Raw genomic sequence first — 8,885 nt, forward strand, 5'->3', positions numbered from 1 at the left:
TTATGGATAAATCAAATATAATTCCCCAAGCTGAAGGAGATGAGCTTCAAGAATTTATTAAATGTATACTTAAGTAATATCAGTACATGTTTTCCAAACTGGCTTTCATTTCTCAATATTTCCTCACAGACTGCTCAACTCAATAACAAAGCTCATGGACCCCTGACTTCTTAGGAAGTATTTTACTGATGATACCAATGGATGCATTGGCAGCCTCTATCTCACCTTCTGAGTATTTGTGCAAATCTGTGATTTACTAAACTTTAAATTGCTGTGGTATGTCTAGCTTTTTGCTTTTTATTTTATGTATGTGTATATATATGTGTATGTATGTGTTTAGTGTCTATCTTGCCTAATTTTATTTAAAGTATTTTATCCTACATAAATATAAAACTATTACTTGTTCTGTGAATATATTATTGTTCTGCTTTTATTACTTTATTTTTTGTGTCAGGTTTCAAAATAGTAATTCATCACCCTGATATGCACACGTGTGTGCACTCGTACACACAAACACAGGAATATCAAACACAGGTGTCTTTAAGTAAGGGCCCCTTAAAATACATTCATTCAAAATTTAGCAAAAGAGCTTCTACTTTGATAAACACAGGTGTGCGTGTTTGATTCTCAACCAGAATGATTACTCTATCTCCTTTCCCCATAGTAAACTTTTCCTGAATATTTTGCATTGATTAGTCTGTATTCTGAGAAAAATCCATAATTATTTTTAATTTCCTTTTGTTAAGATATTTCATTGCAGTGTTACCTACACTGAAGTATAATTTGTCATTTTTGTTTCATAACAAGTTCCCCTTGCAATAATAAAACTAGGTTCATTTTCAATAATTTCATCAGCATTGTTATCTTTGTCACAGGATATCACACTCGCACTATTCCTTACAAAATTTCTTATGGCAGAGAGTTAACTTATCAATGTTTTAAAAGTATTTTTTTCTCATATCTTTTCTGGATAGTCCTTGAAGGAGTCATGGGAGGACCTTGGTTTATTTAATTTGTGCGTATTCCTTTACACATAAGTCCGTTTTTGTTTTTCTTTTTTAGACAGAGTCTCATTCTGTTGCCCAGGCTAGAGGGCCTCGGCATCAGCGTAATTCACAGCAACCTGACACTCCTGGGTTGAAACAATCCTCCTGCCTCAGCCTCGCGAATAGCTGGGAGTACAGGCATGTGCCACCATGTCCGGCTAATTTTTTCTATATATTTTTAGTTGTCCAGCTAATTTCCTTCTATTTCTAGTAGAAACGGGGGTCTCGCTCTTGCTCAGGTTGGTCTCAAACTCCTGACCTCAAATTATCCACCCGCCTCGGCCTCCCAGAGTGCTAGGATTACAGGCTTTAGCCACTGCACCCAGCCTGCACATAAGTCTTATGAAGGTTGTACAGCTCACTGTTCTTTGAGACACTTGCTGTTAAACTAAGTACCTACTAAAATCACATTTAATTGTAAGAGGTTGTCAAAAATGACAATATACTTTTATGTAGGTATATTTTTAAGTTTGTTTTGTCATTTAGGTCATGAATACTATTTTGCAGTTCTAATATCAATTTGCAAAAACATGCATCTTTTTTAGTCTATTTGTGTTAGCAGTATGTTTAATCCCTTTTTATTTTAAATAAAAAAATGAAAAACTAAGTAGCATTTCTGAAGGATTATGATAGGAACTCTAGTGTTAGGTACTCTGAAGTGGATAAAAGTAAGTCATGGATCCGTATCTATCAAATAATGCTGAAACACTTACATACTTGGGATTAAACATGATATTTAGGTTAAATAATATTCCTAACAATTCCTACGCTAAGAAGTGACTGATATTAAGACACACACCTGTGATTATTTCCAGAAATTTATAAGTTTATTTTTAACAAATAGACTACTCAGAAGGACTTTGGGAGGCTTAGCTTCCACAAAGAGTCCATTATTTTCTAGGATAGGTGCCAAGATATTTGAAATGCTATTCAAGACCCCTTCATGATTCATTCCCATTTACCTTTCTATCCAATCACCCTCTACTTTTGCCTGGTTGATCCACAACTGAAGCGAACTACTTAAAATTCCCACGTTTCTGTTTCTCACAGTCATTATCTTGGTTTATGGTTCATTCACTCTCCTCTCTCTCTTGCTCTTGCTCTCTTTGTCTCACACGCGCTTTCACTCTTGCTCTCCTACATATACTGTGTTTTTTAGTTTTTCTTCATTTATAAGTCCTAATTCACTAAGCACTTTATTTTATTTACAGTGTTTTCAGTTTTATTATAAAAATGCACACACAACACAGATTGTCATGTCATTCTTGGCTCTGCTTGCATTCAGCACTTGCTCTTGAGCAGCTTTCCTTGCCGTTACCGTCTCCCCAAGTTCCTTACATCATTTCGTGCAGTCCTGCTTTGTCCTGCCAGGCACCGCTTCTGCTATTTATTTTCTCCCCATCTTTCAGATGTATTTACTGGGTATATTTTCAAAGCTTGTTCCAAAAGCTCTGTTCCTCTGTTGTCCATGGGTGAAATCTGTGTGTGGACCTTCAAATCGTTCTGAAGGTATCGCATTGTCTGTGTGAGCTGCTGCTCCATGTTCTTTTTCAAATTTATCAAATGCCTTTTTATTTATGTCATCTTTTTGAGGAGGGTCAAGTTTTTGGAGACTCTTTGCTTTGCCAGTAACATCTTTGGTGCTTCTTTTGACTCCAGAAGAAGAATGTATGCTCATGTAAATAGCAATAACTCCCATCTTAAATTTATTCCAGCAGGGAAAAGATTCACAGCTTTAATTAGTAATTGCAGATCACCTTCTGACCAATTTTAACTGCCATTTCCACCGTTGCCAGTTGATTTTTAGCTTCCTCTTTCTCTTTTCTAATTTGCTCATTTATTTCTTCAGTCTGTTTTTCCAGAGCAGTGTTTCCTACTTCTTTTGCAGATGCTGTGTTTCCCTCAAGCACTGCAAACTTGGGAGTTCAAGTCGATCACAAAGTTTTCAACTTCTTCCATCATTTTACCCACTCAGCCTCATTGTCAGAAAGGTGATTCCCGCTCTTGTCTGAGTTTCGGAGTTTTTGCCTTTCCTTTTTGATGGCATTTTTTGTGGATATCTTTTGCCTTCTTTGCCAATAATGCTTTCTGTCTAACTTCCTCTTCTTCTCTCTCCTTAGCTAACCAAGCAGGTTCTCATTCAGCTTGTCTTTGTTTTTCTTTAGCTTCTTGCTCCTTCCATTTGGCTTCCGCTTTTGCTTTCTTTGCTGCTTCTTTCTTGGCTTTTTCTTCTTCCTTCATTTTTTTATCCTTGGATCACATCTATATGCACTGTAAACTAATGTTCTTATTCTGTTCGTTTCTTCTTTTATTCCCTGTGCCCTTGTTGCTCTGTTCTATTTTTCAAGCCATCTCCTCTCATCATGATATTCTGCTTTTTCTTTTTCTTTTCCTTCTTCATCTAAATAAGAAAATTCTCTCCAAGAATCAAAAAAACATTTTGAGACAGAGTCTTGCTCTGTTGCCCAGGCTACAGTGCTGTGGTGTCAGCCTAGCTCACAGCAACCTCAAACTCCTGGGCTCAAGCGATCCCCCTGCCTCAGCCTCCCAAGTAGCTGGGATTACAGGCATGTGCCACTATGTCCAGCTAATTTTTTCTATTTTTAGTAGAGGCAAAGTCTTGCTTTTGCTCAGAGTGGTCTTGAACTCCTGAGCTCAAGTGATCCTCCCACCTCAGCTTCCCAGAGTACTTGGATTACAGGTGTGAGCCATCATGCCCGGCCCACTATTTTACTTTTTGTTTCTATGAATTTGACTCCTCTATATACCCTATGTAATATAGGTTATTTTTAAAAAATTCAAAAGTAAGCATGCAAGCAGACTCTACACCCTGTGCTCTTCTCTACCAGACATCATTCATTGATTCATTCATTCAGGACCCAATGTGTTCCTGAATGTGTTTAGGTCTGGGAGACACAGTGTGAACATGTTAGTTGTGTGAACATTTCTGCATTTTTCTAACCCAACAAGCTATTTCATAATTTCTTGCTTTTTAGATCATGCTCCTTGGCTTGGAAGGATCCCTCCTTCCCCTTTTACCCATCTGTCTGAAGAACATATACCCAATCTTTATAATTACCTCACATGTTATCTTCTTTCAAAATCTGTTCAGACTCTATAACATACAGTTTTATTTTTCTTTAGCTATGCTCTACCTCAAATATATAGTGACTTTACTAAATGTATTTGTTCATATCCAACTTACTTGAGAACAAGAAATATATCTGATCCATTTCCGCATTACCAGTTCCTGGCACAATATAGACAGATGTATGTTTGGTAAATGTTTGCTGGGTAACAGGATGTCTGACCAGTAAGCACTGTGATTTTTTTCTTCTGCTTATATCATTCCATAAACCCTTACATCATTAAGAAACACAAACAGATTTCATCACATGCTGGCCAAGCTAGATCAAGATTGATTCATTCACTCTGGAACTGGTGAAGGTTGCGTGGATGATGGGTACCAGGTGCTCCTTGTCCTTCTTGTCCCTCTGGCTCCAAATGGAGCCCAGGCATTCACAGCTCAGGGTCCACAGTCACCCACAGTCCCAGGCAGGTGACAGTGGTCTGAGCTGGAGTTTAAAAAATCTTTAGAATTGAATCCAAGCTTGTGGGTGTCCCTGGGTTTTATTCTCTGTTCACTGAGGGTGCCAAATGCATAAAGGCCCAGACAATGATGGGGAAGAGAGAGTGGCACTTTCACCCAGGCCTTTCTCACAAACTCCAAGCACCAGAAGGAGCCTCAGACCTGCTCATCCCTGAGGCTGCATCTTCTGCCCATTCTGATTGGCCCTCTCTTCCTTCTCCCCATTCAGGACTGTGGCCCCAATCATACTCTGCCATCCAGGATTTACCATCTCTGGTTCCAGTCAGCATGTACACAAATTGATGCAAGTCAGATGACCCTAGGTCATATGCACCCAAAATAATTCTAAAATATTCAGTCCATATCTGATGTTCTAGTTTGAATTTAGGGAAATTGATAATTATAGCATTTAATTAAACTAATATCTTAGGTTTACATTCTAAAGTTGCTTACATACTTGACTATGGGAGAGGTAGATCTTTAGATGTGACTGGCATTTTGGGGATTTAGGACAGTCATTTGGAAAATGAAGAGGTCAGGACAAAGAGGATAGGAAGGAGGAGTCAATGGTCGGTCAGAACAAGACAGATCAGAATCACGAGGAGGAGACAGGATAGCTGCATACAAGGAGGTAACTGGGAGAGAAAAGAAGGGAGAGGATTTACTAAAAAAATGAGTCCAGTTTTTTTGCTTATGAATTTTTATCACCTTTGGCCACTGAATAATTTAGTGAAGCAATTTTTATTATTATTTTTTAAAATTTTGTTTCAGAATATTATGGGGGTACAAATGTTTTGGTTACATAAAAATTGCTGTTGCACAGTTTGAGTCAAAGTTACTGGCCGGGCGCGGTGGCTCACGCCTGTAATCCTAGCACTCTGGGAGGCCGAGGTGGGCGGATCGTTTGAGCTCAGGAGTTCGAGACCAGCCTGAGCAAGAGCGAGACCCCACCTCTACTAAAAATAGAAAGAAATTATATGGACAGCTAAATATATATATAGAAAAAATTAGCCGGGCATGGTGGCGCATGCCTGTAGTCCCAGCTACTCGGGAGGCTGAGACAGGAGGATTGCTTGAGCCCAGGAGTTTGAGGTTGCTGTGAGCTAGGCTGACGCCACGGCACTCACTCTAGCCTGGGCAACAGAGTGAGACTCTGTCTCAAAAAAAAAAAAAAAAAGTTATAAGTGTGCCCATCCCCCCTATAGTGTGCATTGTACCCTTAGGTGTGAATTTATCCATCCTCTCCTGCTTGATTTCTGCTGAATGTTATTTCCATATGTGCACATAAGTGTTGATCAACTGGCTCCAATTTAATGGTTAGTGCATATGGTGTTTGTTTTCCCATTCTTGTGATAACTAGTGAAGCAATTTTTAATTCAGAATTTTATGTGGAGTTTTCTGCCTCCCAATTTTATTTTTTAAAAGTGCCTCCCAAGTGAACAATGTTGTTCTAGTCAATATTCATCAAATTAAAGGTCCACATAATCCCTGGCAAGGTTATGCTATTTAGAGAGGTAGGCACAAGAATTTCAGTAAACGTGTGCATAAATACAAGGAGTGTTTACTAAAAGGGAAGCTTATTTATTCAGGGCTTGCTATTGCAAGGGGGTCAGCAGCCATCAATCGTGTTGAGTGAAGAGTCAAAGGTCAGCAAAGGAGTGGGGAGTTTTATAATCGAAAAAAAAATGGAAATCTTCAGGTATTCCCTGATTGGAGGCTGTTGCCATGAGGAAGTTGAAGGTAGGGAACCAGAAGTTGAATCATCTATGTGCTCAGTTAGGTGTGCATATTTGGCTTTTTCTAGTTTGTCCTTAATTGGAAGTAGAGGCGAAAATTAAAGAAGCTGTCAGTTGTTAATACAATCCTAGTTTTAGAGGATTGTCTTCCTGAACCGGTTGCTGCAGACAATAGTTTCATCGCTTGGACTAGTTTCAGAAGATGGTAGGTTGGCTTCCTGGGATAATTGCTGTAGGTTGTGGTTCAGAGTTCTATTTTTACACATAATATGGTCATTGTCCCTTTATACATTCAACTCTAAAAATGAAAAGAGAAGTAACTGAATGCAAGAAAATATTTGCAAATAATATATCTGATGTTAGTTGAATATAACATACAAAAAGATCTCTTACTATTTAAAAAATAAATTCGCGAATTATTAGAAAAAGGAAGATTATTTTAATGGACATTCCTTCTAAAAAGTTATATGGATTGCCAATAAACAGATGAAAATATGTATATAGTTAGTTATGAAAATGCATATCAATGCTTCAATAAGGTCCCACTTAGAATGGCTATAATTTAACAAATGATAGCAAGGCTGTAGAAAATGTGGAGCCTTCGTACATAGCTGGTTGGAATGTAGAGTCATTTCTCAGGATGTTATACACAGAATTCCCAGCAATTTCACTTCCAAGTATGTACCCCCAAAATAAAAACGTGTGATCATATAAGATTCATATGTAAATGCCCCCAGTGACACGATTTATAGTAGCCATAAAGTGGAAACAACCTAAATATCTATCAACTACTGGAAAAAAAAGCAGTATATATTATATCCATACAATAGAATACTGTTTCACAATCAAAATGAATGAATTATGACATGTACTACAGCTAGAATGAGTCTGAAAATATTATGTGAAAAAATCCACACACAGAAGGCCATATAAAATGCCTTATATTCTCTGTTTTGTTCAATTTGTCCATTACTTACTTTTTGTTTCACTGAACTTTTTAGAGTACAATTTTGATTCTCTTTTCTTATCTATATTTATAATTTATGCGTATAATTTATATATTTATGTATATATAATTTATGTGCTCTTATTTATTGCCTCAGAGATTACAATTACTATCATAAATTTTATAAGTATTTACTTTAAATTATCACTTTAAATTTGATTTTATATCCAAACCAGCATATTCTATACATGTTTCTTCCTCTTTACGTTGTTTTTGTCAGATGTTACATCTGTATGCATTGCACTCATTAACATATTACAATTATGGTTTATTAGTCATTTAAATTATGTAGAAAAATTAAAAATAAGAAAAAAGGCATTTAAACAAAAAAAATTAATACTCTCATGTATATTTTTCTATGTAATTATCTTTACTGGTATTGTTTTTTTCTTTTTATATGGCTTTAGTTACTGCCTACTGCCCTTTCATTCAGCCTGAAGGATACTATTTAGCATTTCTCATAGTATAGGTCTACCAGAAAAGAAAAAAGTCTTAATGTTTATCTGGAAATTTCTTACTTTCTCAGTTTATTTTTGAAGGACTTTTTTTCTGGAGATAGGATTCTGGGTTGGTAAATTCCACCAACATCCAGTAGTTGAATAAGTAATTCTGCTGTCACCCGCCCTGATGAAAATTCAGCTGTTAACTTGGTGAGCATGCCTTGTAAATGAAGAGTCAATTATCTCTTACTGCTTTCAAAATTTTTTTTATCTGTCTTTGGCTTTTAAAAGCTTAATTACAAAGTGTGGATCTCTTTTAGTTTATCCTACTTGGAGCTCATGAGGATTCTTGGAGTTGTGCAATTTATGCCTTTTATAATGTTTGGAAAGTTTTAACTGGTTATTTTTAAAAAATAATCTTGCCCCTTTCTCTTTTCCTTCTCCTTCTTTTGAATTCTATAATGCCTGTGTAGGTACACTTGATGTTCAACTGCCTATCTCTTAGGATCTGTTCATTTTTCTTCCTTTTTTTTCCTCTTTGATAGACTGAATAATTAAAATTAAACCATGTTCAGATTTGCTGATTCTTTTTTCTGTGTGCTTAAATCTGCTGTTTAATGGCTCTCTTAAATTGTTTTTATTTCATTTATTGTACTTTTCAGGTTCATAATTTATTTTTGGCTCATTTTAAAAAATTTCTACTTCATTGATATTTTCTGGTGATATCCCATCTTCTTGGTTCACTATAGTTACTTGTACATGTTTTCTTCTAGCTCTTCAAATATATTTAAGGCAGTTAACATAAAGATTTTCTCTCATAAGCCATTGTCTAGGCTTCCTCAAGTGCAGTTTATGTTGATTTCTTGTTAGCAAGCAATATTTTCATCATTCTTTTCATGACTTGTAACTTTTTGTTTAAAAGTGGATATTTGGGATATAATACTAGAAATCAGAATTTTTCCATTTAGTTTGGGTTATTGTGACTGATTATTGTGAGTTTTATTTATTTGTTCAGTGAGTTTTCCAAACTCTCTTTATAATCCAGTTATTATTTGCTGTGAATGGCCA

The 8,885-nt window shown here is 36.3% G+C and overlaps 1 pseudogene; it reads right to left on the minus strand.

The window, feature by feature from the left end:
• Nucleotides 1–2,271: 2,271 nt before the first annotated feature.
• LOC138378339 (dnaJ homolog subfamily C member 2 pseudogene) lies at nt 2,272–3,008 on the minus strand (annotated as a pseudogene).
• Nucleotides 3,009–8,885: the final 5,877 nt, after the last annotated feature.

This window comes from Eulemur rufifrons, chromosome 30 (genome assembly GCF_041146395.1).
Source record: "Eulemur rufifrons isolate Redbay chromosome 30, OSU_ERuf_1, whole genome shotgun sequence".
NCBI classification, from domain to species: domain Eukaryota; kingdom Metazoa; phylum Chordata; class Mammalia; order Primates; family Lemuridae; genus Eulemur; species Eulemur rufifrons.